Source organism: Scyliorhinus torazame, unplaced genomic scaffold, assembly GCF_047496885.1.
Source record: "Scyliorhinus torazame isolate Kashiwa2021f unplaced genomic scaffold, sScyTor2.1 scaffold_208, whole genome shotgun sequence".
In the NCBI taxonomy this organism is placed as follows: Eukaryota; Metazoa; Chordata; class Chondrichthyes; order Carcharhiniformes; family Scyliorhinidae; genus Scyliorhinus; species Scyliorhinus torazame.
The window spans coordinates 117,188-124,061 of record NW_027307935.1 but is presented as its reverse complement, the minus strand read 5'-3'; positions in this window follow the sequence as shown (position 1 = coordinate 124,061).

Here is a 6,874-nt window from a genome sequence, read left to right as displayed (position 1 = left end):
GAGAGTGTGGAACACAGAGAGCGAATGACACAGAGAGAGCGAGGGACAGAGAGAGAGAGCGAGGGACACACAGAGAGCGAGGGACACACAGAGAGAGCGAGGGACACAAAGAGAGCGAGGGACACAGAGAGAGAGTGAGGGACACAGAGAGTGTGGAACACAGAGAGCGAGGGAAACAGAGAGAGCGAGGGACACAGAGAGAGTGAGGGACACACAGAGAGAGTGAGGGACACAGAGAGTGTGGAACACAGAGAGCGAATGACACAGAGAGAGCGAGGGACACAGAAAGAGCGAGGGACACAGAGAGAGTGAGGGACACAGAGAGAGTGAGGGACACAGAGCGAGGGACACAGACAGAGCGAGGGACACAGTGAGAGTGAGGGACACAGAGAGCTCGAGTGACACAGAAAGAGCGAGGACACAGAGAGCGAGGGACCCAAAGAGCGAGGGACACACAGAAATAGCGTGGGACACAGAGAGCGAGGGACACACAGAGAGAGTGTGGGACACAGAGAGAGTGAGTGACACAGAGAGAGAGCGTGGGACACAGAGATAGAGCGACACACAGACAGAGCCAGGGACACAGAGAGAGCCAGGGACACAGAGAGCAAGGGACACACAGAGAGAGTGTGGGACACAGAGAGAGTGAGAGACACAGAGAGAGTGAGGGACACACAGAGAGCGAGGAACACAGAGAGAGCGAATGACACAGAGAGCGAGGGACACAGAGAGCGAGGGACACAGAGAGTTAGGGACACAGAGAGAGTGAGGGACCCAGAGGGAGCGAGGGACCCAGAGAGAGCGAGGGGCGCAGAGAGCGCGAGGGACACAGAGAGCGAGGGACACAGAGAGCGAGGGACACACAGAGAGAGCGAGAGACACAGAGAGTGAGGGACACAGAGAGAGTGAGGGACACAGAGAGCGAGGGACACAGAGAGCGAGGGACACAGAGAGAGTCAGGGACACAGAGAGTGAGGGCCACAGAGAGAGTGAGGGACAGAGAGTGAGTGAGGGACACAGAGAGAGTGAGGGTCACAGAGAGTGAGGGGCACAGAGAGAGTGAGGGACACAGAGAGTGAGGAACACAGAGAGTGAGGGACACAGAGAGAGGGAGGTACACCGAGAGTGAGCGACACAGCGAGAGCGAGGGACACAGAGAGAGGGAGGGACACAGAGAGAGCGAGGGACACAGAGAGCGAGGGACACAGAGAGAGCAAGGGACACAGAGAGAGTGAGCGACTCAGGGAGAGCGAGGGACACAGAGAGAGTGAGGGACACAGAGAGCAAGGGACACAGAGAGCGAGGGACACACAGAGAGAGCGAGAGACACAGAGAGTGAGGGACACAGAGAGAGTGAGGGACACAGAGAGCGAGGGACACAGAGAGCGAGGGACACAGAGAGAGTCAGGGACACAGAGAGTGAGGGCCACAGAGAGAGTGAGGGACAGAGAGTGAGTGAGGGACACAGAGAGAGTGAGGGTCACAGAGAGTGAGGGGCACAGAGAGAGTGAGGGACACAGAGAGTGAGGAACACAGAGAGTGAGGGACACAGAGAGAGTGAGGGACAGAGAGTGAGTGAGGGACACAGAGAGAGTGAGGGTCACAGAGAGCGAGGGACACAGAGAGAGTGAGGGACACAGAGAGAGCGAGGGACACAGAGAGCGCGAGGGACACAGCGAGAGCGAGGGACACACAGAAAGGGAGGGACACACACAGAGCGAGGGTCACAGACCGAGCTACACAGAGAGCGCGAGGGACACAGAGAGAGCGAGGGACACAAAGAGCGAGGGCCACAGAGCACGAGGGACACAGAGAGCGAGGGACACAGAGAGTGTGGGACACAGAGAGCGAGAGACACAGAGAGTGAGGGACACAGAGAGTGATGGACACACAGAGCGAGGGACACAGTGAGTGTGGGACACAGAGAGCGAGGGACACAGAGAGCGAGTAGCACAGAGCATGAGGGACACAATGAGTGAGGGACACAGAGAGCGAGGGACACAAAGGGCAAGGGACACAGAGAGTGTGGGACACAGAGAATGTGGGACACAGAGAGCGAGGGACACAGAGAGCAGAGAGAGAGCGAGGGACACAGAGAGCCAGGGACACAGAGGGAGGAAGGGACACACAGAAAGGGAGGGACACAGACAGAGCGAGGGTCACAGACCGAGCTACACAGAGAGTGCGAGGGACACAGAGAGAGCAAGGGACACAAAGAGCGAGGGACACAGAGCACGAGGGACACAGAGAGCGAGGGACACAGAGAGTGTGGGACACAGAGAGCGAGGGACACAGAGACTGAGGGACACAGAGAGTGAGGGACACACAGAGCGAGGGACACACAGAGTGTGGGACACAGAGAGCGAGGGACACAGAGAGCGAGTAGCACAGAGCATGAGGGACACAAAGAGTGAGGGACACAGAGAGCGAGGGACACAAAGGGCAAGGGACACAGAGAGTGTGGGACACAGAGAGTGTGGGACACAGAGTGCGAGGGAAACAGAGAGCGAGGGACACAGAGAGTGAGGGGCACAGAGAGCGAGGGACACAGAGAGAGCGAGGGGCACACAGAGAGCGAGGGACACAGAGAGAGCGAGGGACACACAGAGAGCGAGGGACACAGAGAGAGCGAGGGGCAGAGAGAGAGCGAGGGACACAGAGAGCCAGGGACACAGAGAGAGCGAGGGACACACAGCGAGCGAGGGACACAGAGAGCGAGGGACACAGAGAGAGCGAGGGACACAGAGACGAGGGACACAGAGAGCGAAGGACACAGAGAGCACGAGTGACACAGAGAGCGCAAGGGACACAGAGAGCGCGAGCGACACAGACACCGGGAGGGACACAGAGACCGCGAGGGACAGAGAGAGAGTGGGGGACACAGAGAGAGCGAGGGTCACAGAGAGCAAGGGACACAGAGAGCGAGGGACACTTAGAGAGTGAAGGATACAGAGAGTGAGGGACACACTGAGAGAGTGTGGGACACAGAGAGCGAGTGACACAGAGAGCGCGAGGGACACAGAGAGCGAGGGACACAGAGAGTGTGGAACACAGTGAGTGAGGGACACAGCGAGAGCGAGGGACACAGAGAGATAGCGAGGGACACAGAGAGCGAGGGACACAGAGAGCGAGGGACACACAGAGAGAGCGAGGGACACAGACAGAGCAAGGGACACAGAGAGAGCAAGGGACATAGAGAGCGAGGGACACACAGAGAGAACGAGGGACACAGAGAGAGTGAGTGACACAGAGAGAGAGCGTGGGACACAGAGAGTGAGGGACACACAGACAGAGCCAGGGACACAGAGAGAGCGAGGGACACAGAGAGCAAGGGACACACAGAGAGAGCGAGGGACACAGAGAGCGAGGGACACACAGAGGGAGTGTGGGACACAGAGAGAGTGAGAGACACAGAGAGAGTGAGGGACACACAGAGAGTGAGGAACACAGAGAGAGCGAATGACACAGAGAGCGAGGGACACAGAGAGCAAGGGACACAGAGAGTGAGGGGCACAGAGAGTGAGGGACACAGAGAGAGTGAGGGACCCAGAGGGAGCGAGGGACCCAGAGAGAGCGAGGGGCGCAGAGAGCGCGAGGGACACAGAGAGTGAGGGACACACAGAGAGCGAGGGGCACAGAGAGTGAGGGACACAGAGCGAGGGACACAGAGAGCGAGGGACACACAGAGAGAGCGAGAGACACAGAGAGTGAGGGACACAGAGAGAGTGAGGGACACAGAGAGTGAGGGACACAGAGAGCGAGGGACACAGAGAGAGTCAGGGACACAGAGAGTGAGGGCCACAGAGAGAGTGAGGGACAGAGAGTGAGTGAGGGACACAGAGAGAGTGAGGGTCACAGAGAGTGAGGGGCACAGAGAGAGTGAGGGACACAGAGAGTGAGGAACACAGAGAGTGAGGGACACAGAGAGAGTGAGGTACACCGAGAGTGAGCGACACAGCGAGAGCGAGGGACACAGAGAGAGGGAGGGACACAGAGAGAGCGAGGGATACAGAGAGCGAGGGACACAGAGAGAGCAAGGGACACAGAGAGAGTGAGCGACTCAGGGAGAGCGAGGGACACAGAGAGAGTGAGGGACACAGAGAGCGAGGGACACAGAGAGTGAGGGACACAGAGAGAGTGAGGGACACCGAGAGTGAGCGACACAGGGAGAGCGAGGGACACAGAGAGAGGGAGGGACACAGAGAGAGCGAGGGACACAGAGAGCGAGGGACACAGAGAGAGCAAGGGACACAGAGAGAGTGAGCGACTCAGGGAGAGCGAGGGACACAGAGAGAGTGAGGGACACAGAGAGCGAGGGACACAGAGAGTGAGGGACACACAGAGAGAGCGAGAGACACAGAGAGTGAGGGACACAGAGAGAGTGAGGGACACAGAGAGCGAGGGACACAGAGAGCGAGGGACACAGAGAGAGTCAGGGACACAGAGAGTGAGGGCCACAGAGAGAGTGAGGGACAGGGAGTGAGTGAGGGACACAGAGAGAGTGAGGGTCACAGAGAGTGAGGGGCACAGAGAGAGTGAGGGACACAGAGAGTGAGGAACACAGAGAGTGAGGGACACAGAGAGAGTGAGGGACAGAGAGTGAGTGAGGGACACAGAGAGAGTGAGGGACACAGAGAGTGAGGAACACAGAGAGTCAGGGACACAGAGAGTGAGGGCCACAGAGAGAGTGAGGGACAGAGAGTGAGTGAGGGGCACAGAGAGAGTGAGGGACACAGAGAGTGAGGAACACAGAGAGTCAGGGACACAGAGAGTGAGGGCCATAGAGAGAGTGAGGGACAGAGAGTGAGTGAGGGACACAGAGAGAGTGAGGTACACCGAGATGAGCGACACAGCGAGAGCGAGGGACACAGAGAGAGGGAGGGACACAGAGAGAGCGAGGGACACAGAGAGCGAGGGACACAGAGAGAGCAAGGGACACAGAGAGAGTGAGCGACTCAGGGAGAGCGAGGGACACAGAGAGAGTGAGGGACACAGAGAGAGCGAGGGACACAGAGAGCGCGAGGGACACAGCGAGAGCGAGGGACACACAGAAAGGGAGGGACACAGACAGAGCGAGGGTCACAGACCGAGCTACAAAGAGAGCGCGAGGGACACAGAGGGAGCGAGGGACACAAAGAGCGAGGGCCACAGAGCACGAGAGACACAGAGAGCGAGGGACACAGAGAGTGTGGGACACAGAGAGCGAGAGACACAGAGAGTGAGGGACACAGAGAGTGAGGGACACACAGAGCGAGGGACACAGTGAGTGTGGGACACAGAGAGCGAGGAACACAGTGAGCGAGTAGCACAGAGCATGAGGGACACAAAGAGTGAGGGACACAGAGAGCGAGGGACACAAAGGGCAAGGGACACAGAGAGTGTGGGACACAGAGAATGTGGGACACAGAGAGCGAGGGACACAGAGAGCAGAGAGAGAGCGAGGGACACAGAGAGCCAGGGACACAGAGGGAGGAAGGGACACACAGAAAGGGAGGGACATAGACAGAGCGAGGGTCACAGACCGAGCTACACAGAGAGCGAGGGACACAGAGAGCGAGGGACACAGAGAGTGAGGGGCACAGAGAGCGAGGGACACAGAGAGAGCGAGGGGCACACATAGAGCGAGGGACACAGAGAGAGCGAGGGACACACAGAGAGCGAGGGACACAGAGAGAGCGAGGGGCAGAGAGAGCGAGGGACACAGAGAGCCAGGGACACAGAGAGAGCGAGGCACACACAGCGAGCGAGGGACACAGAGAGCGAGGGACACAGAGAGAGCGAGGGACACAGAGACGAGGGACACAGAGAGCGAAGGACACAGAGAGCACGAGTGACACAGAGAGCGCAAGGGACATAGAGAGCGCGAGCGACACAGGCACCGGGAGGGACACAGAGACCGCGAGGGACAGAGAGAGAGTGGGGGACACAGAGAGAGCGAGGGTCACAGAGAGCAAGGGACACAGAGAGCGAGGGACACTTAGAGAGTGAAGGATACAGAGAGTGAGGGACACACTGAGAGAGTGTGGGACACAGAGAGCGAGTGACACAGAGAGCGCGAGGGACACAGAGAGCGAGGGACACAGAGAGGTGGAACACAGTGAGTGAGCGACACAGAGAGAGCGAGGGACACAGAGAGATAGCGAGGGACACAGAGAGCGAGGGACACAGAGAGCGAGGGACACACAGAGAGAGAGAGGGACACAGACAGAGCAAGGGACACAGAGAGAGCGAGGGACATAGAGAGCGAGGGACGCACAGAGAGAACGAGGGACACAGAGAGCGAGGGACACAGAGAGCGAGGGACACACAGAGCGAGGGAAACACAGAGAGCGAGGGACACAGAGAGCGAGGGAAACACAGAGAGAGTGAGGGACACAGAGACTGAGGAACACAGAGAGAACGAGGGACACAGAGAGAACGAGGGACACAGAGAGCGAGGGACACAGAGAGCGAGGGAAACACAGAGAGAGTGAGGGACACAGAGAGTGAGGAACACAGAGAGCGAGGGAAACACAGAGAGCGAGGGACACAGACAGCGAGGGACACACAGAGAGTGTGACGGACACAGAGAGTGTGGAACACAGAGAGCGAGGGACTCAGAGAGAGTGAGGAACACAGAGAGTGAGGGACACAGAGAGAGTGAGGGACAGAGAGTGAGTGAGGGACACAGAGAGAGTGAGGGACACAGAGAGTGAGGAACACAGAGAGTCAGGGACACAGAGAGTGAGGGACACAGAGAGCGAGGGACACAGAGAGCGAGGGAAACACAGAGAGCGAGGGACACAGACAGCGAGGGACACACAGAGAGTGTGACGGACACAGAGAGTGTGGAACACAGAGAGCGAGGGACTCAGAGAGAGTGAGGAACACAGAG